Raw genomic sequence first — 25,562 nt, forward strand, 5'->3', positions numbered from 1 at the left:
GTGCCTAAGGCAGACTAGAACAAGAGGAAATCTAGCCTGTGGTTGTGAACAGCACATTTAATAAGCAATGAGAAGGAAGGGTGATAAAATGGTAGCTGGAGAGAGCTTGGGTTGTCAAGGACTTTTTGTTGTCAGTGATATTAAGGTGTATTTGTACGGTAATGTTAGGAGACGAAGAGTAAGTCAGGAAATGAGTAAGCCTGTGTATAAGCATTAGAGGCATGCAGTCGCTGGGCAGGATGAGATGTCACGGAATATATGGCTTTCATGATGGCAAGTGCTGTTGCAAGCGAACTATTGAAGGACAGGCAAGGTCATTTTTTGTTTATTTCCCCACCTATAAAAGCACATTTTCACTGCTTGCTTATTTATATTGCTCTTCATAACTCCTTTTTCTTTACAAAAGGAATCAATAATCACTGATAGAAATGGTTTGGGGATAAATATATAGAAAGTATTTGTCTTAATCAGAAAATGTTTTTATCCCTTCCTTGGAGTAGTTATTCTTTTTCACCTTGTGCATCTTGTTTTGTGCCTTCCTTGACATCTGGAAATCACTTAATACATGAACTTCATTTTTCTGTAGTTCTACCATTACTAGACTAATTAGCATTTTCATTTTTAAGGATCAATTGATCACTAACACTTTAGTGTGGTGATATTTCAGTTTTTGAAAGGCAGAGAGGCAGTTGTCAGCAAAGAAGGAAGTCAGTAAATAATTATGAGACCTGGCCAAAGGTATTAAATTGAGGTTTATCATCCCTTCTCTGTAGTCACTCCCACAGATCTTGTCCTTTTCTTTCTCTTAGTGTATTGCCCCAAACTTAAACATTCTTTCTTTTTGAAATTTGTATGCCTTTTAATCTCAAGGGGGCTTTCCCTAGCATCCCTTAATTTACTCTCTATGCACTTCTATTTTGAACTATTTCTGCTGAAATAATATTTCTTTAACATTCACAATTTGACAGATTTTGTAAGATGTTTTCTTGGGGTACTGCAGTCTTTCTCATATTTTGGCCATCTCCATTGTGAATTCTTGTATCCTCCAGAGAGGATCATTAGCAATTTCATCAGGTCTCCAAATTGTGCATTTTTATGTAGTTCTCTTGATTTCGAATTTTACTGATTAAGCTTTCTGCACAGCATAATTGCTGTCACAAATTGTTTTCAACTTTGTTTTCAACAAGTGTTCCCAGATCTGAGGTAGGAGTCTGGGATTTAGCTGCATGGAGATACTGCAAAAAATTAATTTTTTTTTTTTTTTTTTTTTTTTTTTTGAGAGGGGAGGATGGGGAAGGCAGGGAGGCTTTGCTTAGACATTTTTTCTTGTGATACTGGGCATTATGAATGTTATAAAATCAAATCAAACCCCAAAATATAGTCTTCTGCTTTCACCAGTAAGCCAATAATGCAGCTGCTGTATCTTTAGTGCTGCCTCAGCTTACAACTACCAGGCAGATGAGAAACACAGAATTCTTGGCAATATGGTTCTTCTTTGTGCTTTCTTCTGACTGTGCTATTATACAGAGATCCATCCAGAGGAAAGCTACGAGTTTATATCTGTTCTTGGAGGTAGTTGTGTGGAATTCAATAGGAGGAGCTGCTGAAAACAGAAAAAAATTTCTATGGATGGAAAACTAAGGTGTATGAAAGGGTATCATTAAAAGGCTTTGGGCAGCCATGTTCCCAACTCACACAGTATTACACATCCAAACTTCCACCCATGAGCATTCCTACTTGGCAAAATAGGTGAATAAAGAAATCTTTGAATTTCTGCAGGTGCTCCAGGTCTCCAGCTCCATGCCAGCCTCCATCACTATAAGCAATTACTAAAGAATCCTGTGTGATCTAAAAGCTGTGCAATGTTTGTAGCATGGCATATGGAACCCGTATATTGATAATCTGCCCAGGGTGCTAGCTGACCAACTGTGTTTGCCATGCTCTGGTAAGCAGGGATTTTTGTGTCCAACCATGATGGCAAAGAAAATGTTGAGTCACGTAAACCACATGGATCACTTCTTACACTGCCTTAACTCATCTCCTAAGGTAACAGGAAAAAGCTGTGTAGATTCCATGGAGCTGATTGATGGAATAAATTTTAAAACTAAAAATTACTTTGTCCTTCAGATTTTTTGAGGTTTCATAGATTTCTTAAGAATAAAAGTATCCTTTAATACTTTAAATAGATATCAGTTTTATTTGCCAGAACTGAAATTTATTGCAACGTTTCCATGGGCATGTGCCTATATTGAAATGAAGTGCAAAAAATTAATCAGAGCACTTATAAGCTTTTTTCAAATATCACTTTCAGGTCCTACAAGTGAAAAATGCCTTTTCTATGAAGATTCATTTTTTGTTTCCTTCAGAAAGGGTCTGTTTTGAGAACCGTTTCTGTAAAAATATATCATTTTAATTCTGTTCTTAAAAATAGTTGCAATGATAAACATTTAACAATCAGTAGTTATTAAGTTATTTGATTCATAATATTTAGTGCTTTCTGGCAGTATAGTTAGTTGTGCTGAAAATTATAATATTCAATGTACATATGTAATCGATCATGCACTTGTTGAATAGCTCATTCGCAGCTATTTTCCATCCATATTGCTGATAGGAATCTTCAGAAGGATGATTAATGTGTTCTAGGATACCATTCTAAAGCCATAAGATTTGCAGCTGCACACTTGCCAAAAGAGAGAAAAGACTTCTGCTCTGTGGTGCATGTAATCAAGCATCCAGCTGTTGAAAATGTTATAAAATAATGAAGCATAATTGGAGAACTTTTAAGCAGGATTTCTGCTCTGTCTCACAGCAGGTGGTACAAGTGGAAAAGCCTAGTAAACAAAAAGTGGCATTGCTTCTTCCAGACATGAGTTAACAAGAAATTGATATATGCATACCCCTAAGAAAAAGGAAAGTCAATGCAGTGGCTGAAGTAAATACAAGTGGGGAAATGATAATCAGAACTAGTGACTGTGAATAAACCACCAGAAGCACAGGTAGACAATGGAAGAAGTAATTTCCCATGACATTACCTGCCAAGAAATAGGTTACCAACAGTAATCCTTCCAGAGAATATTGGGGCATTTACTTGGATGCACAGTGAGTAATGGCAAATGAAGTACAGCTCCAAATTACTCCATTTTAAAAAACTCTTTATGCTTTTGCAAGAGGCAACAATAGGATAGATTTATACCTCTGCTGGTGTAAATCAGTATCTCCAAAGAAGTCCTCAACCCAGTGTTCATATTTATTTGGTGAGAATCTAAGCTAAAGGAAGGTTGCTGAAATTCAAAGAGCAAATCCTTAGTCATAGGCATAATGACATAAATACTGAATACACATGGATATAGCTACTCTATTAACCTAGGACTCTGTGTAACTAAGAAAGTGCTAGCATATGGAAAACAGGCAACTGTAAACCTTTCACTTGTGCAGTATGCAAAATGGTACATGTTCTGAGTAGGCCAAAGGATGGAGTGGATCAGCTGTGTCAATGAATCTATTTCAGGTAATTGCACCGTATAAAGTGTTATATAACACATACGTAATCACTTGTTCCTAAAATGAGTTCACTCCATCTTCAAATTATTCATATTTTTTCCACACTACTTCAGTTAGTCCTAGCACTGCACTTTTGCAGAACTTAGACGAAAACCTTTCATCTAACTATGTATTTATTCATGGGTGCTATACTTACAAGCATTGTGTCAATGGGAATTATTCCATGTGATCTCAAATCATACAAAATGCTATGTGAGTTCATGCAGTTTGGATTGATAATTATTGCTTGTTCTAATATCAGAAAGGATTGTGAACTAACTGGTCACATACAGAAAACACAAGAGCACTGGAGAGCATCTTCACATCCAAAACTTAGGGAAAATAGTATATACGATAGTTTCAAATATATTTCACTATATCTTAATTTGTCTTGCATTTGACATGATTGCAATGTCTTTGCTTTTATCTATATTGCTCATTCACTCATCTATGTTTCAGTAGGATGACACCACCTTACTTCATAAAAGAAGATTTCTAGAATGAAGCAGTGCTGTTGCCTTTGTTAAAGGCAAAATACGGGGTTGGTAGATAGCTAATCTTCCTCAGTACTTGAAAGCACCGATTTAGCTTTACAGTCTGGCAGATTGCTGACAGAGAACTAGCTGGTTTTTACAATTCTTTAACTGTTTCTGTCTAATTCCTGACATCCATGTAAGTAAGAATGGGATTTATTTCTTTATTAGCATTTCTGCTTACTAGCCCTCTTTAGTCTTCTCCATATCTCTCAAAAGCAGTTTAGCAGTTTTATAAATTGTGCTCTGCAAGGCAAACTTTTAGCAGAAGATTGTGTTTGCTTTTCCCAAATTCTCCTGACTTTCTTAACCTACATCTTCTGTGAGAAACAGGGAGAATAAGTACATTGATTCAAAATGGACAATTTAATTTCAACTTGTATTTAATATTCTTGTGCTCTTCCATAGGACTCTTATTCCCAATGCTGCAGTGCTTCTTTCTATCATAGCAAGGATAAATGAATGCGGCACTTTTCTGGACCTGAAATATCCATGGCAGTAATACTCAAATGATCATACTTAAGGCAATGCTTCACATAGTTTAACTGTTCCAAAGCAGATGCTGCACATTCTAAGTGTAGAGGCCTTGAAAAGGGATAGAATATGGCACTTCTGTAATATTTGAAAGGATAACATCAATCTTGCTGAATTTTGAAGCACATGCTTTTGTTGTCAGGAGCTTAATATATAACCTTTGTCAGTAAGGATTTATATGTGTGAATAGTCACTTGGTAGCTAACATAGCAAATACACAGACACAGAATGAAACCAAATAGCCTGAAAATTGTTAACAAAAAAGCATTTTGTTAGGGACCTGATTTTATTATCTCATTTATTTTTTCCCATTATTTTTCTAAGGCTCATTTATTTATTTATTTAGTTAGTTAGTTATTCTTTTAAGGGGTTACCCTGAACCTAGCAATTTTGTTTTTAAAAATGCAGTTTATATGTAGAGTGACACCTGTGCATAGAAATAGTTAAGGTATAACTGAGATGTTGTTGACTTTGACTGCTGCTAATGTTACTTCTTGCATAACATTGCCTTATTCAGTACAATTAGCAAAACCTTGTGTAGTGAGAAACAAGAGATTCTGTAGATAGTTGGCCATCTAACATGGGGTAGAGCCAAGAGTGGGGACTCTCAGAGTGGAATTCCTTTCACCTTTCTTTTCCGATAAACCATTCAGACATATAATCTAAAATAACTCTATTGACTCTCTCCATCATCATTGGAGACTTGTAAAGTCCAATGGAGATAAAAAGTACTTGTAAAGTTAATTCATCTTAGCTAGATTAAACAGTTATCTTAAAAGTATGATGAATCATTCTCTAGAGGTGTCTAGCTCTCTCTATTTACTGTAGAAAGCTAAAGATGACTGTTTTAGGCTAGATACCTTCCTTTCAGATGCCTAGATTCGGAGAGATGAATCCTACCTCTATACCTTAGTGGATACTACAAATCAAAACAGCAAATCATTTTGTTTCAGGCAACCTGGAGAATCAGGTAGGCATCTCTCAAGTAGCTTTACTCAATTCCTGTGTTTAAAGGTTTCAGCATAGTCAGAAGAGTTATGGACAGCAGGACGGGCCACATCATTTGTGAAGATGGAGGTACAAAGCACAGTCTACGTGCTATGGACTGATTCAATGACAAATTGTCTTCAGTCAGTCTCTGCAAAAGAAGGGCTATTTTGCAAGAACGTATCTTTATATAAAAATACATTCTTTCTTTACATTTCAAATAAAACAAGAGATTCCATCACTTGCTGGGGATTATCTTTCTTAAGCAAAAACATGTGAATAACTGAGTGAAGCTTAAGCCCAGGATTAGAGCATGAAAGAATACACTTTATGAATAACCCAAGCTCATTACAATCCCAGCTTGTTTAAAAGACTATTTATGTTCTTACTCTCATGTATATCTGTGAAAGGCATATTCAGTGGTACTGAAGGTCGTTAACGCACTTCGTCTTGCTAACGCCTTGTTATAACATCTTATGGGGTTTCTGCTCTGTTTCTTCACATATTAGACATATTTCCTGGGTAAGCACAGAAAGAACTAATATACTTTAATTTTTATATGTCTCGAGAAAAAAATTGTTAATGATAAGATACTGCATGAAAAAATAAAGTGGAAGTGCTAGTTTTAAAGTACACAATTACATCCTAGTTCTGTTGATCTAACGTGTATATGGTAACTAAGGGAAAGGTCTCAGAGAAGGTAGTCACGGTGTTCAGCAGGCACCTAGGCATTTGCTTTGGTGGTGAAAATTTGCTCTGACTGTAAGTCAGCTCCAAACTGGAAGCCAGGTTATCGCAACTGTCTTTCTGCAGATTTCTTGAGTCAAGATGAGTGCTTTTATTCTATCTTCAAACTGATACATTTTTATTTGGTGTACAGAATTAATAAGGTGAATTTTTGACTATCTGCAAAGTGTTGCTAGGAAGCTATTATCACCACTTACAAAGGAATACTTGTCGTGGTTTGAGCCCAGTTGGTAACTCAGAACCACACAGCCGCTCGCTCACTCCCCCCCTTCCTCCCCCCGCTCCCGGAGGGATGGGGAGGAGAATCAGAAGAATGTAACTCCCATGGGTTGAGATAAGAGCAGTCCTGCAACTAAGGTATAATACAAAACCACTACTGCTACCACCAATGATAATAATGATTAGTGAAATAACAAGGGGAGAGGATACAATTGCTCACCACCCGCCGACCGATACCCAGCCCGACCCGAGCAGTGATCTGGGCCTTCCGGGTAACTCCCCCCAGTTTATATACGGCGCATGACGTGCTGTGGTATGGAATACCCCTTTGGCTAGTTTGGGTCAGGTGTCCTGTCTTTGCTTCCTCCCGGCTTCCCCTCCTCCCTGGCAAAGCGTGAGACTGAGAAAGTCCTTGGTTGGAATAAACATTACTTAGCAACAACTAAAAACATCGGTGTTATCAGCGTTGTTCCCAGGCTGAAAGTTAAAAAACACAGCACTGCACCAGCTACTAAGCAGGAGAAAAATGACTGCTATAGCTGAACCCAGGACAATACTTTATTGCAGTTATTGTCAATTAGCTCATCACAGTCTATGACTATACGTGTAACCAAATGTAGGAATCTACACTGAAGATAGCTATATACATACCCTAAATCTAATAGAAAGAGTGTTCATACCATTCAAAAGTCTTAGGATGTCTGATGCAGATGAAATTGTCTGGAGATATCCAACGTTACGTCAGATGAATTCCACCCTAAGACATTAAATACATCCTAATTCATACTACTAAAAACCAAACACTGTTTGTTTATATTGTACCTTACAAATAGTAAGAATAATTTTTGCTGTTATTCATATGCAAGAACAGTTTGTTATTAAAATCACCTCTAACTAAATACTGCAATGGTTAGATTATAGTTTTGTTCCATTCTTTTTATTTATCCTCCTTACAACAGGTAATAATCAAGGTCAAGTTTCCTATTAGTATGCTAAAAGCCACTGCTCTTGCTCAGGAGTTAGTCTGTTAACTTATGTGTGTGAGAATTTTAAATCTCTGGTACATTAAAATTTGGCTTCTTGGTGTATAAGGAAGGCAGTGCAGAACCTCAATTTTGTTTTGCTTGGCTTGTTTGATTACAAGGGAACTTTTTATTTCCTTTCTAGGTCAGAAAGATGATATTGACATATCTAAAATTCGTAGACCAAGTACCTCATTATATCTATATATGACCACCGTATATTTATTCTGAGTAGTATCTCACTTTAAACTTCAAGTCAAGAGGATTCGTTGAGTAAATCTTTGTCTGTGCAGAAGGTAATGTTCTCTTATTCTCCTAAGGGCATTTGCATTCAACTGCTTATTTGCATTTGTCCATGTTTTGTTATTCACCTTCTTTTGGTAAATGGTAGGAAAAGAAAAAGACTATGTCAGAAAAAATTTGATAGCTTTTCATCTTGATCTTCAGGTTTTGTTTGTATTTAATTATTTCTTAGCTTAGTCTCCTAGATCTCTCAGAGTCTGCAATGTTTTCCAGTGTTTAGTTCCTTGATTAAATGTACTGGGAAGCTGAAATTTTATTCTCTTTAGCTTAAACAGGTGGTGAGGTTACCCCTTGAGGTCATTGTCTTTTTAAACAGAAGAACTAAAGGAATGATCTCCAATTGAGTTTAAAACAAATTTGATTTATGATTAAGTTATGAAAGGTGGTCATTAAGCATAATTTTTATTCTTTTTTCGATCACACTACGCTTGCTCTAAATTTATTCATATAACAAAAAGATGTCTGTTGGTTAATATGCAAGCTCAAATTAAAATTTGTTAATATTATAATTTCCTGCTAAATAACTTGTGAGAAAATAGAACTTTAAATGGAAATGGCTAGTTTCTCCTGCACAAAAAACCCTCCTAAAATCAGTGACACAGAGATATAAAACCCCAGCAAGACTACTAAAACAACACCACTGTAATATACAAGATAACTAGCACTATGTGAAATGGTGGTTGTAAAAAAGCAATACACCCTGTATTACCCAGGTACACAGTCTTACAATAAAACCCAACATTGCAGACCCAAAGACATGATTCTGTTTATTTGCTCTGTTTTGTGGAAAATTTACTACAAAATATCTAATATCCACTGGAAGGCCAGCAGAGCAGATGACAAGCAATCCAGGAATTTTCTGGAGTGCACTGGTGTGATAAATTCACAACATGGGTGACAATGCAGTTGATGAGGGACATGTGCTGCAGGACCTGATCCTTACAAAAAAGGAAGAAGTGGTTGAGGATGTTGGCTGTTGGCTGCAGTGGCCATGAGATGGTGGATTTCAGGATCCTGAGAGGAGGGATCAGGATAAACAACAAGATTTCAACCTTGGACTTCAGGAGAGTGAACTTTGAGCTGTTTAGGGACCTGCTTGCAAGAATCCTATGGGAAACCACCCTGGAGAGAGAAAGGATCCGGAGGAACTTGTTGGTTTCAAACATCACCTCCTCCAGCCTCAGGAATGGTCCATTCCAGTGAGCAGGAAATCAAGCCATGGTGACAGAAGGCCTGCTTAATCAGGAACAGGGAGTTCCTGATTAAACACAGGTATGAAAAGGACACATATAAGAGGTGGAAGAACAGTCAGGTGACCCAGGAGGAATACAAAATCACAGAATCGCAGAACAGCTGAAATCAGAAGGCACCTCTGGACATCATTTAGTCCAACTGCCCTGATCAAAGGAGGGTCCTCTATAGAAAGCTGCACAGGGCCATGTCCAGCTGCGTTTTGCGTGTCTCCAGGGATGGACATTTCACAACCTCTGTGGGCAGCCCGTTTTAGTGTTTAGTCATCGTAAGTCAATTACCATAGTTAGATAGCTATGATCTATGGTCAAATATTTTTAAATGTTATATTTAACAAATTGTTATAATTAAAAAAATAATAATGGAGTATGCTTTTCCTGATAGGCAATCCCTGCCACAGATACCTTTTTTCACACCTACTTTTCTAGGAGTGAAAAAGCAGTGCCTAACTTGTGTATGGAAAATGGTGAGCAGTAGGTGTCTCTGAATGCCTCTAGAAGGACTTCCTTTCTGCCTAGTTTTAGGTGCAGAAATTAGGCAGGCTGATGCCTTCTCAGAGTGTGTCAGTCATTACTATTGTAAAATACAAGAGATGAACCCATATAGAAGTATGCAGAGACGAAATGAATATGGGAAGTCACAACTTACTTCCCTTCCAACAGTGATTTATTTAAAAGACGAGGATTATTGTACAACTTCAATAATGTGTTTCATTGAATAAATCAGTTTCTTCTTTCCATCCCACAAAAATATCTATAAACCAAAAGACTACTATCTTTCACTTCACACAGTCCAATTCATCTACTTAGGTGCATGGCTGAGCTACTCCTCTACTTTAAAAATTACCTAATCTTTTGCTTGAATGGTGAGTAACTATAAGGGCCACTTCTTCCATTATTACTCTTTTAAAAGCTGAACTCCACTGATGCCAATTTGTTGTTACCTAACAAAAATCACCAGTGTATGTTCATGCAGCCATTGCAGAACTAATTGCTCTTCAGTCCACTCTTTGAGTATGTATCCCCAGGCATAACATCTCATGCCTTGAAGGCATGGTAAGAAAGGTAAGAAAACACCGTGCCCTTTCACCAGGCTGCAAGGTCCCCATGACTTGTGCTTTGTTGATATTTACCTAATATTTCTGGATAGACTTAGAAACATTTATGTCAGCAGCCGGGCCTATCACAAGTTGTGAACATAGTAACTAGACAACCTGCTCAAATGAAAATATAATTTAATCTTAATAATAGCCATAAAACTGAGTTTAGGAGTAAAGGATTTTAAAATACTGCTTTAATTTGAATAAGCCATTGAAATCTGAGCTAATCCTGACAGTGATGCAGACTGACAGTTTTCTATATCCTCACCTCTGTTTCCTTCCATCGGTCTGTACAGCTTCTCAACAGCAGCCTTTTCACCCCATGGGAACAGTCTCCAGCTAACTATGAAATGCCGTGCTGATAAGCTGTTTCCCCAGATGGGTAAAATAAGCTTGGAAACATGGCTGTGCATGATGGTAGGGTCTTGTTTGAAAATAACACTATCATCACATTTTAATCACCCTGAAATGTTTACCAAAAAATTACTCGTCGGGCCTTTTTTCCCCCCTTTCTTATCCTTCTAGCCTCCTACTGTTGTACTTAATACATTCATACAATGAATATCCAAGTAATTTTGTCACATAGAGCACAAAAATGTTTCTCAAGAGCAGTGTCATGTTCGTCTCAGTTCCTGAATATGAGAAATATTGTAATAAGGCATCTGGTGTAGGGATAAGCTACTCATCTTCACTCCCTTTGCTGTCTATGGAGAAAGGTGACTATATAATCCTTCTTATTTTAGATGCTTGAATGGGATGAGTTGCTTTCAGGAAGCTCCTAACACTTGACATTGACTATATAGTGACCTTAGACCCTTAGACTAGATACCTAACTTTTAAGTGTCCGGTGGGTATTAATGAATTGCTTCCCAGTGAAGCCGATGGAGAAGCCTATGCTTGAACCTTGCTGAATGTTTTGTCCTTACTCGTGCTGTTTCTCTTTCCTTGGCCTGGTATGAAATGACTGGATGCTTACGACTTCCCTTTGCACATGGAGTACACAGCAGAAATACTGCTCCACAAAGGCACCATCTAAAATTTGAAATGCTAAATACAGTGCAAAACCTAGTATTAGATATGGCCCTGTTTTATTAGTTTTGACGAGTGATTCTCATCATTTGAACTTTCTGCCTGCTGTGCTTAGAAAATGGATTCGTTTTTCCTTTAAAGGTTATCACACCACAGATTCAAGCAGTTTAGGGTGCTCTTTCCTAATCAGTATGCTGGCTGCAATAAAAATGACCTTTGAGTAAAGGCATGACATGACTCTGCTTGCATGTTGGAAAATCTGTACTTTGTTAGATATGTTATTATTCCCCATTCTTGCTACCAGACTTGAATCTATTCATTATATATTAAAAGCCAGTAACCACATGGATTGTTAGCATCTGTGAGATGGAAATTTTGTTCCTCCTTCATTGCTTAAGGTAAGAAATTATCTCTGATTGCCACAGCTTTACAGTTTTTTCCTCAGTAGCAAACCGTCTTGAAAAAATTCTTCAGTCACAAGCCAAATAAGGAAGGGAAATGAATCAGTTTTGATTTGTATTTGAAAATTCACTATGTTTACTCAGTGAACACTAGTTGTGTGTTCACTAATTTTTTCTATACTTTTTTCTTTGTTTTTTTTTTTTTCCTTTTTTTTCTGTAGATACACACCCAGAAGCTCGTGTATTCATATATTCACAAAATAGGCAGCGAGAACTTGCCATATGTACGTTTACTGTCACTACATATAAAATACCACTCATTCTTACAATGGAAACAATACTACATGGAAGTCCTTTGCATTGCCTTTTTCAAAAATCTGACAGTAATGATAAAACTTTCACTGATCTAATGGTCACAAGGAATAGTCTATATTTTAATAACATCAGGAAAATATTTTGTGATTACATATTTTTTATCTTTTTTTTTTTTTTAAATCCTCAAAAGTCTTGTCTCCTTATATATGTAGAAACCTCCATGTCTCTCAAAGTGGATTTTTTCCAACAATTAAAGCCACATACACATGTATGCATAATAAATAACATGTGGCTAATTTGCTTTTTTGTTGGTTTCTTTTCTTAACCATACTTATTTCAGTTTGAGAACTATGTGTGACCATTTACAGATTCTTATGAACAGGTATAAAATCTTTACTTGACAGGTTACTTGTGTCAGCTTATTGTCTCATTTTGTTCTAGTGACAAGGAAGAAGTAATTAAAATTTGTCAGTAAATTTTACTTACAAGTAGTAGTGATTTACTGATGGAAACCAATGCTGGTATGTTGCATTGAGGTTTGGGTTCAAATGGAGACATTAATCGCAACAGATAATTTATTCTCGATAGTATCACTCAGTACAGAAAGCAGACCGATAGGACTGACAGTAAAACAAGCTGAGGCTATGTGAAAGCACTTGGTATGTGTTCATAAGGTACATGTAAAGACACAAATTTGGGGCTGGGGGAAGGAGAAATTACAAAAAAAAGATAAAAAAAAATTGTATCTTCAGAGGAATTTTCAGGTTGCTTAGAGAAGTTTTACTCTGGATCTGTAGCTGGACTTCTCTGTCAATCAGACTACTTAACAGATTGTAACTGCATCCCCTAAGTGCAATGTGATCCTAAAGCTGAATCTTTTAAAAGAAATAAGAATAGCAAAGTAACCTGGTTAACATGTTTTTATGTGTTCCTGTATATTAACATTACCTTTTTTTTCTTTAGAAATACATTATTGGGAATGTAAAGTATGTTAGAAGAAAGAGATGTTTTCAGCCTGTTTATGAGTTCAGGTGCAGTATATCAATAAAGCATGAGAAAAAGCGCAGCTACTAAAGAAATGGTTTATTGATACTTCAGGCTTGTTAAAACAGGTTAATGCCAATGCAATTAACTTCTGGAATGAATCAGTCGACTGCAAAGTGAAAGCTGACAGTATGGCTTTAAAATCACATGTCAAACAGAAGAAGAGCAATACTGAGTGTTCAACCTCAGAGGAAGAACCAGCTAGTGATATAAGACTGAGCTTCTTTCAGTAAAAAAAATAGTTTATTTTGAAGGAAACTATTCAATTGATGGGCCTTAACAGCAAACTGATCAAATGATTTCAGAGCTATATAGAGAAAAGGAAGATGGGATAACAAGACAGAGTACAGAAATTAGAAATTAGACAAAGTTGAAAGTAACAGTACTGCATGATCAGCAAATGGCCAGGTTACAGGACGTCAGCTTCACTTGCAAAACATTAGATGCTAATTACATTGATTGGATGAAATTCTGCCAGGAAGGTGAATAAATTCTTCATAATTTACTCAGTTATGTAATGCCATAATAAATTAACAAAGAAGTTTGTTAAGATGTTCAGACTGCTTCTTAAAGTGAAAGTTAAAGTCTATGCAAACCAAAGGAGGTTAAAATTAACACCAAGGAAATTCAGAACTGTGAAAATATGCTGTAAAGGAAAGGCAGATAATAAAGTAAAACCAACTCACATTTCAGACAGCCATTTAAATAAATTTCCATGTGTAAAACACCATATCACATATTCAAAAGCAACTTCTCTCTTTCAACTTTTCACGATGATAATGTAACAGCAATTTATTTCAGTCTTATATATCTTATACTTGATAAGCCACTGCTTCTCATGTAAGTGGTGGCCCACACGATTTCAGTCTTTTCCATTTATTGTCTGTCCTCTAATGCTCGTGGCCAGTGGCAGCTGCCTTGTAGGGCTCCAGGCTGTGATTTCAGTGGTGTAAAAAGAGCTTTATAAAACTGTGAAGTAGTTTCCACACTGAAGCTAAACACAGGAACAAGAGAAAGGATCCTGAATAAACTTCTCCCATCCCTACCACAGGAGGCACAGTAGGATTCGGAGGTACAGGCTACAGCTATATTTCCTTTGGCAACAGTCGCCTTAAAATATATTAGCTTGTGCTAGAGGATTTGATGGCTGGTCCCTGCAGTTGCCCAGAATCAGGGTGGCCAGATGGTGTAAAGAAATATTTCATGCCCTCAAACCTTTAAACATCGTCTGCCATGGTGCTTCCCAAGAGTTACCCTGCACACATTTGGAGAGACAATTTGTAGGCAGGGAATTCTGAATAGTGAAATGGCAAGAGGAAATGAAAATTGCAACATTTTTATAACAGCTCACATGTCTTAAAGGAAAGATAAAATTTGTTTATTTTCTCCCAGAAAGTGGAAACAGAAGAAAGAGAGAAGGGAAAATAAGATTTTAACAAAAAATTTTAGAGTAAAATGAAATAAATTTGATTTCTTCCAACTTCAGTAGGGAAAAAAAAATATTATTTTGACCTCATATGCTAAATATTCACACATGTGATCAAGCCAACAAAGTATATTGTTGGCTGAAAAAGAGAGAGGTCTGACAATATGACCAACATGATGGCTTTCTTTTTTTTCTCTCTCCTGTCTGACCATTTAATTGAGATCATCACAGAATCAATATGAATTTTGTAGCAACAGTATAGATTTAGGTAAAAATAAGAAAGGAGGCAAAGGAGGACACTTGGAATTCCTTCTGCTATCATGTTTTTAGTACAGCTGTACCTTTACACAGAAAGTCCTTAGCAAAGTAAATGAGGAAAAACAAGGAGAGCACAGAGAGGGAGGGGTCAGGCACTTGTGTTGTTGGGAAGGAATGGGAGCACTGGCAAAGAGGAATGCAAGCAATGGAGGGTTGCCCTGAAATCCTGATGAGGAAAAAGACAGAGAGAAGGTTGAAAGGACTGCCTGAAATAGAGGGAGAAGAGTGGATGTCATGGAGGAATTTGTGAATGAGAGTAGAAGTAATTTGGCCTTCAAGAACAACAAGTGTGAAACTTGCTTTAGTGTTTTGAGGCACAGCTTCTCATCTCTAAATTAGTCATGAAAGTCATTTGGAACACTGGGCCAAAATAATAATTAAAAACCCCAAACCTCAAGTTAATGATTTCAGCAAGGTCAAGGATTTACAACCTGGCTGTGAAAACTTCTTCCTGTTTCTGTTTTCCCTGATAATATTAAATCCTATTCAAAGTACGAAGAAGATAGCAAATTTAATTGATGATGGTGCTTTTAATTATACACTTCTTTCCTTGAGGCAACAATATTTCCCATCATTAGATTAATTTCTCTGTGACTGTGACAAGACCATGAGTCAGGCAGAGCTCTGAAGTACATCCCTCTAAAACTTCTTGTTCCCCCAAAATATCCCAAAACTCCCAAAATATCAAAAGGCTGTTTAACTCAGAAGGCCTAATTCTAAAGAAAAAATAGTAGCATGTGTGTCTACTTAATCTAATTGAAGCAACTAGAGTAGATATAATAACGATAAGGTTTTTCTACAACTCTCCCCCACCCACCAAGTTCTTGCCTCCTGATCTTCCAAGTGGCAGCAAACTCAGAGCCTCTCCTCCAGGAAAGTGCCTCTGCCTGATGTGAAACCTGCCTTCTCCCTGCCCCTCAATGCAGTCACTCAGTCTCAGGAGGTGCTGCAGACTTCAGCCTGGCCCTGGCTCTCCTTTGCCACACCTGCAGTCTCTGAGCTTCCCCACAGCATGTGCTGGTTGTTCTCTGCCATATGCCTCAAACAGCCTAAGCATGACTGTGAACATACAGATAAAACAACATTTATCACAGGACTCTTCTTGATCAGGATGCAGTTGAATCCCTGTGTTCAGTTCTTAAAAGATTAAAGCAACTGAATGTCACACTGATTCTGTGCTGAATGTCATGATTAGGAACAAAACCTATTGTTTATGGACATTACCTATTTTTCCTGGGATTTTGCAACATCTGAAAAATCTTCTGGTGATAAGAGGCTGCATAAGAAGAGATTTTATGTATAAAGCATTACAGTCACTTTTCAGAAAATATGTGAAATGTAGTCGCTTTTAAATTGTGCTTCTGTATTTTAACATGGTTCTTGTTGATAATGAGTTGCTGCCAGCTCATTGTGGCTAAAAGCTACCGGAGACACATGTCGTGCGATGCTAATTACAAAAGCATGGCAAGATCACTGCTGAGTGTCACAGGCATATATGAACCCTGATTTTCATCTCTGTTTGAGAAATACCTGACACAAGTCAGGCAGAGAGGGACTAGGAAACTGATTCTGGGACTAATAGGAGTGTCACCTGGTTACCAGAAGAAATTGGAAACTCTTAAGACCTGCTTTACGCTTTGATGAACACTGACGTCATCCAGGAGCCATTAAAAAAAAGAGGGATAAGCCATATTCAGGTATGCCTCTGCCAGTTCCCATCTCCTATGCCTTAAAAAGAGGAAAAGACTTATCAGGATATTTACGTAGCAAACAACTGTGCAATATTATAGCATCAATACTACAGTGACAATGCAAGACCTTATATAAAGAGATGCAGATAAATCCTTTTGAAAACGTAGTTTGGGCATTGCTACTTCAAGAGCAATGCTTGTGTAACAGATTTGGAAATAGACACAAGAAAGAGGTTGTGTCTTTGTGGACGCATACATTTGCTACTCAAACGGCACTTGGATATATACTTTTTATAACTTCGGTTTTAACAAACTCCTCACATACTGAAAACAGTTAAGCTGGCAAGAGCCAACAGAGGCTTGCTCCATGATTGTTCCATGAGTATGAACCTTTCAGAGCCAGAAGGTTCTTGAGTTTAGCTTTATTACGTAGCATGGACAATGGAGACTTAGAATATTTCTCTGATTAGCAGTCTTGGAGAAAGTATTGAAAACTAGCAGGCTTGTGACGGACATTTAACTGTCTTGACTTAGAATGTTCTCCTCCTCTGATTGCTACCCTTGGATGACTATCTTTTAATTCAATATTCCCACCAAGTCTATCTTTCAGTAATTTAATCAAAACTGTAACTTCCTAGATGGCTAGTGACATGACAAGAGCTTTATTAAAGCTAAAGTATTGGATGCTATGGCTTTCACCTTCCAGAAAACCTATCAGGTTACACATCAAAGAAGAAAATTAAATCATTGAACCACAGAATCACATAGGTTGGAAGAGATGTCCAGAGGTCATCTAATCCAACCTCCTGCTCCAAAAAGATAAGGTTGCTCAGAGCCATTTCCAGTGAAGTTTTGCATATGCCTAAGAGTGGAGACTCCACAGCCTTTCAAAGCCCCTTGCATGGTTTGACTGTTCTCATGGTAGAATACTTTTTTCTTATAGCTAGTTTTTCCCATGTTCCCATGTTTCATCTTATGTTCATACCTTCGTGTCCTAGTGGCCCTTGGCAAATAATCATTGGATTTATATTGATATAATATCCTCAAGGTCCTTACAGACCAATTGTTTAATAATTTGATTTTGTATCTTTCTGAGGACTAAATTTATGAAGTGAATTTTTTAACAACTGAAAAAACTTCTGCATGATTTTTGTTACAGAAAGGAATTTCTTGTCTGTGTGTTTCTAGTATTGGCTAAGTTCTGAAATACAGCTGCTATCAAACTTTCAGGTCTGCTATCTCTTTTATGTCACTTGCAATGAACTTTCAATATGCAATCCAGGAATTTCTTCCATTGACATTAAAGGTTATTAATGTCAATGGAAGTGTTTGGTAGTCTCATTGACCAATAGGTTTCCATGAAGTAAAAAGACAAGTTGCTGTGTGCGGAGAAAAACCTTTCCTACGCTTATTTAAATTTATTTATGTCATGAGTATTATAATCTGAGCTATTTTACAGCTATTCAGAATCACTACAGAAAGTTTGTTCTGAATCTGAAGATTTCACCTCTAAGGGTTAGGTTTATTTGTTTGTTTGTTTTTCTTTCTTATGAAGAATATGAAGCAATGACCACTGTCAGTGCTGAAACACTAATGCAGAGAAAGTTGTGATCTGACCCAAGATGGAGACTCCTTCCAGTCTAGGTTCAAAGGCTACACAGGTCAATCTCCTGTACACAGAGCTGCATAGAAAGATACCTGTTGAGTCTGTGTTTCTTCTTCCTTATGCGTTAATAAGGCTTAGTTTTCTATTCTTGACCTCTTCAGTGAAATGATTAGCCTTGTGTTCAGAAGTGAATGACAGAACTGCGCCTTGAGCAGAAAAACTTCTTGAGTATGTTTGAGAGAGCTGGGGTTGTTCAGCCTGGAGAAGGCTCTGGGGAGACCTTATAGCAGCCTTCCAATACCTAAAGGAGGCCTACAATAAATCTGGACAGAGACTTTTTAAAAGGACATGTAGTGATAGGACAGGGGGAAATGGCTTTAAACTGAAAGAGGGTAGAGCTAGATTAGACATTAGGAAGAAGTTCTTTACTGCAAGGGTTGTGAGGCACTGGCACAGGTTGCCCAGAGAGGTTATGGATGCCCCATCCCCGGAAGTGTTCAAGGCCAGGTTGGACACAGCTTTGAGCAACCTGCTCTAGCGGAAGGTGTCCTGGTCCACTGTAGAGGGGTTGGAACCAGATGATCTTTTAGGTCTCTTCCAACTCACACCATTCTATGATTCTATGATGATTCTATGATTCGATCATTCAATGGTTTGTTTTTTGTTGGATTTTTTTTTTTTTTTCCCAGAATTAGGCTGATGTTTTACAACAGGGTGAGTAGAATAGTTGAGGCAAGGGTCATGTCCTTGATTCCCCAGTGAAGGGCATGTACAGAAAGTGAATGCAGATTTACTAGCAGCTTCTCTGATGCTGTCTAGAAATAGAGAGGAAGAGGTGAAGGGAATGGGTCCATTCCAGGCTGCATGGCTGTGTAACTGTCTCCTGTCTGGAGCAAATGGGCCATTTCATTGACCTGCCAGCTGCTGTTTTTCAAGTATTTCTTTGCACAACTTTTATCGTGGTTTTCTCTTGTTCTATTTTGCCTTTACTGTCTTCTCAAAGTACATCACAAATTTCTGGGGGCACCATTGAAATAGATAGACATGTATGCTGCAAAACAGGTAGAGGTATGCTCATTTTTTATTGAACATGGTAAAATTCATATCTGAACATTGATAACAGTCAGAGACCCAGAAAGCAATGGTTTTTTAGCCCATGTTGCTTTCATTTGTACTTTACAGAGATGTCAAAATACACAATGATTAATTTTTACTGGAATATATATGCACATATTTTGTGCTGCAGTGTGTGCTCATTAGGTGATCCAGAGAGGATTTAGCCAATCCTCTATCAACACTCTACTCTGGGCATCTGTTACAATAATGTCTGGCTCCTTTATGCACCAGAAAGCAAATAAGGCAAAACCTAGCTGAAGAAAACTTTCCCACTGGTTGGGAAGTTATTTGTAAAACTAGATTATTTTAAAATCTATATTTTAGTGGTACTTAAAACACAATTTCAGTAATGTAAAATCATGACAAATACATAAAAAATATATTGACCAGACATAAATAGAAATTGGTTTACCTGAATTAGCTTGATATGTTGTTTTCAATACTATGAGTAGTGAAATACATGTTCCCTTTTCAGAAATTCTGAGGGAATTTTTGCTATGTTTTGGTCTACCTTAAATGGCCAGCGGATGTTACTGTTACTTTTCCAAAACTGAACTTTCAACGTATGTTTTCTGGCATTATATCAACTGGTTATGAGAAGGAAAGTTGAGAAAAGCATGAGTCATCTCTAGTCATTTTCACTTGGCCTCACTTTTCATTCTACATGTTGTCAATACCTTCAATAGTAATAGGTATCCACTTCTGCATGTATGTGCTGTTTCTGTTTGCATTATGCTTGCTTACTTCAACAGCTGCTTTCTCTATGCATTTTACTTTGCTTTCTCCAGGAAAATGCCTGGCTTTAGGAGCTGCTAAGAACTTACTAAGTGCCTATTGCTCTGGCAGTTGTGAAATATCTGTTCTACTCTGGATATATCATGAATATACAATCTATAGCAGAACAACGGTAAATGCCTTTTATATATATTTATTTATATTTCTAAAAATGCTTTTCTCAGGCTAGGATAACAGCAAAAAATTCTATAAAAGCCAGAAAATACTGACACACAGCATCCTCTTCATTCTCACACCCATTAGAGTGCTCACAAGCGACCAACTTTTGTTACCAGCATCTTCAGCAGCCTTCTGACACTGAGTGCAGTGTCTGTTCTGAGTAGGAGCTGTTGCCTCTCACTAGAAAGTAGTTTTTTACCTCCATTAATAAGTGGGTCAAGAAGTCAGAGTCATTTCAACACCCTACTGCAAGCCTATCTTCTCATTGCGTGTAGTCTGTATGCATGGTAGCATGGACACTAACTAGCTAGAGAAAGCTCAGCTTGCCTTCAGGATAATGTGTGCTTTTTCACTCTGAATACAAGAACACAAGGAACACAGGCACCATTACAAAATAAAGAGTCTGATTTGCAGGTACTGGCATGTTTTGGCTTGCTCAAAACCTTTCCTTCACCTCTCAATTTAGACATACCAGATAAATACTTAATTTTCTTGGGAGCAGATATTAACAGGAATAATTTCTGCAGTGGTTAGTAACTTGTGCAACGTTTCTGATAACTGTGGGGTTGCCTGTGAAAAATTTAATCTAAGTGATTACCTAGTATAGTCTCTCTAATGTGTCAAGAGGACAAAAAACCCTAAAAACCACAAAACCAAAAACAACAAATAAACTTTATTGGCCTTCTAAATACCGTTTTATTCTGTGCCCACAAGCCAGCTGTACTTGTATTGTCTTTAATAAGGAAATATTTAACGTCTACATGATGTCTGAACTCTCATAGAAATTTGTGTTCCTGAAAATTTAAATTTTGTATCTTGAATTTGTGCAAACAAATTAAATTATGATAGCCTGACCTGAGGAGAAAGGGTTTTCCTTGTGACAAGGTAATCCTAATAGCGCATACAAATATTTGTTGTTTATTTCTTGTTTTGTATTTGAGTACCTAGTGAAAAAACATATCTTTTTTCCTGTTTCAATAAATTGTCCATCAATTTCTTCTGCGGTTTTCTTATGATAAATATTCATATAATTTATATTTAAGCTTTCTGAAAGATAATTCATACTGATTTCCTATTGATTTCTCTCTTCTTTTCCTGCTTTCTTGTTAGAGAAATGCTATATAATAAAAACTCTTTAATAAGGAAAGTGGTAAAACTCTGAGGAATATTCTTTGAAAAATTATGAACTAAAACCAGGTGAGTCTAGGTGAAAGAAGAACATATAATAAGTCTTGTGCTGCCAAGGAAAATCCTCAAGAAGCCAATTCTAGATCTTGAGAATAACACAACTGTGAGAAGATCAGGGTCTTCACGCTTCAGTACTCAGAAAACTGATACTACCCTTGGAAAAACTGCTTCCTCCCAATGACTACTTTTAACCATATGCTTTCTGTGCCGACTGCCTGGCTTGTGAATTATGCTTTAAAGCCTCTTGGCAGTTAATGTTCTTACTTCATTAGTAGTTCACATAAAGGAGGGAGCTATTCTGTTACACAGTAAGTTCTTACATGTTCACACTGTGTGACTGCCAACAGTACCTGTAATCAGCAATGGTTAGAAATTCAGGATATCTCTTAATGATTGTAGTTCATAAAAGAAGATTAACAAGTTGAATAAACAGAATAATATGTGTGTGAGTAGTAGCATTATGTTTGCTCGATCTTCTTATTAGGCCATTTCCATCATCATTATATATTTCACTCACGATAAAGATTTGAATATGCCATTGTTAAGTCATATTCCCTTTCTAAATGTCCTTCTATGATTACTAAATTGATAGTTATTAAACCAATAATTTGGAATATGAAATATTAAGAGAAAAGTATGTCAGCATGCAATTATTAATGGATATAAGTTTTTACATGATTAAACCTATAATTGTAAGTTTTCTTGAGGCTAAACCTGTATTACACCAGAATAATAGGGACTAGCCCCTGACTTTGATATCTGGTTTTAATGCATAATAATAGCAATGAACAATTCTATAATGCTTTTGTTAAAGTGCCAGCACTTAATCACTTTTCAGAACATGAGTCCATTGGTTATTTAATTTAGAAAATGGCTGTATCTGCTATTTAATCTACTGCTTGCTGGTGTAGTACTATTAAGACTAAAGGAATGACACCCTGGCTCTTTGAGGAATGGCCTGTAACCTTGTATTATATAATCTGGAATCACATTTGCCTTTTTATGGTTGCGTGATATTGGTGGCTTATAGATATTCTGTGACTGATTAATAGATCCAACCACTTTTCCTTCTTTATTGTTTCCAACTGAGAAGCTCCTGGATTATAGAAGAAATTCTCATTATTAGTCCCTGCATGAATGACCTTCACTTTCTGCAGCTGAATTTCATCCATATTTGTATTATTCCATTGCTTAATGTCATGGAGTCCTTAAAAGAATCTGATCTTTCCCATGCTCACAGTGCTGCTAGTTTTGCATCAGCAAGTGAAATTCCATTGCATTTTTGTTTCTGTGGTTGTTAATGAAAATATTAAATGGGTGTTGACTAGTGCTTCAGTGTCTGCTTGGAGCTCCAACTTCTCTTAAAGATTTTTGAAACTTCCTTTAGAGTGTGCCTTTATCTATTTTGCTGTTCTTCTTCTAATTCTGTTCTTTCCCATTACTATTAATAAAGTCCAATAGAATACTATGTGGCACCAATATTTTATCCCACTAAAATGCATATTTATAGTGTATACTATACGCTATAGCATATACTTATATATTACAAAAAACACTCTTGCACCTACTGCAAGGAGTAATACATTTCATTTTAAATATCTGATGAGTTTGTGATAATCTACTTCTGAGAAGCAGTACTAGAGGAGGATGGCAGTCTCTAGAGTCTTCCTCTAGCAGTTAGAACAATTCTGCTGGAAACTACCTGAAGCAATCGTGTCTCTCATTAGCTACTCCAACCTGGATTAACTCCCTTGATCTGCTCCATTTGAAAACTGGGACATGTCCTGACGTGAAAAACAATCAATGTCTGTATATTTTTCCCCCAGTTTCCTTGAAAATCCTTTTCATCCCTAGTTTTACAGTGCCTATACTTGCTCCTGGAAGACTCTACACTGACTTTCCTCTGGATCTGTTGTAGTGGCAGGCTTGTTAGTCCTTACCAAGGACTACGCAGTCATAAAGAGCTGTCTCTCATCTTAAAGCTCAATTCTGAGTTATTTCTGCTGTCTATTCGCTATCCTGCTTTCTCTTCTATGTAATGTCTTTGTTTATACTTGGGCAATTTCTCATAGCTATCTCCATTATCTCTTCTCTTATGGGACTAGCAGCTTCTCTTCTGTCATTCTATCTTCTCTTTCAGCATGTTTCTCCTCATTGCTGCCCAGTGCAGCATAGCTGTTCCTAAGATAGCTGGTTAATCCTCCTGCCATGTTCTCATAGTCATTCTTTTTTTGTTTTATTGATCTGCCATTCAGCTTCTGTTGTTGAGTAAATGTAGGTCGTCAGTTTTTTATGCTGCCTTCTCTCTTCCACTTATCTCGATATTCCTGCCTGAACTTCATTCTCTTTCCCAAGTCCATTTCCAGTCTTAATTTCTTGTCTTCCATGAGCTCCACTGGGAAAGCACACAAACCCAGGTTCTACCAGTCACTTGCTCTTCTCACAGTTTTTTGCATCTCCATCTTTATCTTCACCTTTAGGTGAAGTTACTGTAACAGTTCACTGCCACTTGTCAACTAAGTAACAGTGATTGGCCTTCTTTCCTTGCCTTTAAAGAAAATCATAGGAAAGTTGAAGGTGTTTTACAAAAACTTGGTATTTTCTGTCATATACTGGTGTCATTCATCAGTGATCTCCATGGTACAATCAGACTTTTATGTCTGGGAGTTTGCAATTTATGTGACACCCACAAAAAATTAACAAAAAATTAAATTAAACAGAAAATAATTAAGTATTTTTTCAAGCAATTTCACCATATTTTTAGCTAAAGTTCATAGTAACATAAGGGTAACGAAAATATTTTTTAATGTATATGTTTGCTGTTCCTCTTTTGCTTTCAGTCAAAACCATCCATATATGTATATTTGTCTTCTATTGACCAGCAGAGGTATGCTAGCAAATACTTGCTGTTGAATGTTTTTTCATATCTGTCAGATGCAATTCTCTACAGAACACCTAGAGAAGAATGTAGTAAAAGTAAATCATTAGAGGCAAGGTGAAGTGTGTACTCTGTTTATATAACATATTTCACTACCTTGTCCGAAAGGGTATAAAAGAGCATGAAACTGTAACTGATCTAACTGGTGAAAAGGCAACACACATTGCTCTCTCTCATATATTTTAAATGCCTTTTTCTATGAAAATTCATCTTGGTGACTGAATCTGGTAACTATATTTCTTCAGTAAAGATTTTAAAAATAGGAGACAAAGGTTGAAGAATGTGGTTTCTCCATTTGGGCTCATAATAAAATAGTTAACAACATAGGTTTTAATTCTATTACACTCCAAAAATACTTGAGGATTTGTAATACTTTGATGTAAAGTTACTGGATTTTGAACTGTAACCAAATCTGAATGGTTTAGAATTCTGAAGAAGCCCCATTCTTCAAGATAACATGAACTTTAAACTTTCTTTACAGCAGGCTGAGAAGAATCCTGTTACCTGAAAATTTCTTCCAACTCTTGTTTCTCACTGTTGGTGAAAGAAGAGACCTATTTTCTTAGCACGAACTAGAAAATTGACCACTGTTACACCTAAGAGCTCTTGACATCTATGTTTGTTATATAGACCAGTGCCAGAGAAAAATGGCAAGAAAAGTAAAGCAAAACTACTTTCACAAGCATTAATTGCGGTCTACAAAATTAATATACCTTTATATCCTGCAGTTTAAACTGCTACAGCTTCTAACATTCCTGAAATATTTCTCTTCTGAGCAGCATATGGATGATATATAGGACCTGACCTTTACCATCATTCAAACAAAGTACTTGAAAGTGTACTTGAAAGCACATACTACACATATTACTCACACTGAAAACCTGGTTTTCACATACAGTTGGAAGCATGGTAATTAGACAAACTAAACTACAGTTCGTTATCATACCCAGAAAATTACAAGGCTTTTCTTTCTTATTTTGTCACTAGGAATCTGTTTCAAATGGATTTGTGACTTTTATTCTACTAAATGTGTTAAATTTTTCAGAAGCTCTTTTGGTGTCTAGTAGCTGAATAGCGGTTTCTGAAAAAATTTGAGTACAACTACATTGATGGACAAAGATTATGAAGATAAGTACGAAACTCTTTGATTATGTCCTAAGTTTTCTGCTGTATAATACATAACCCAGGAGGGATTTTTACGTTTTTATTACAAAAGCCTAAGTTTCACATAGCTTTGTGAGTTCAATTCTGTTTCTATGCTCTTTGAAGATACAATACAATCAAGACACTTTGGGATGAAT

Source organism: Strigops habroptila, chromosome 3, assembly GCF_004027225.2.
Source record: "Strigops habroptila isolate Jane chromosome 3, bStrHab1.2.pri, whole genome shotgun sequence".
NCBI classification, from domain to species: domain Eukaryota; kingdom Metazoa; phylum Chordata; class Aves; order Psittaciformes; family Psittacidae; genus Strigops; species Strigops habroptila.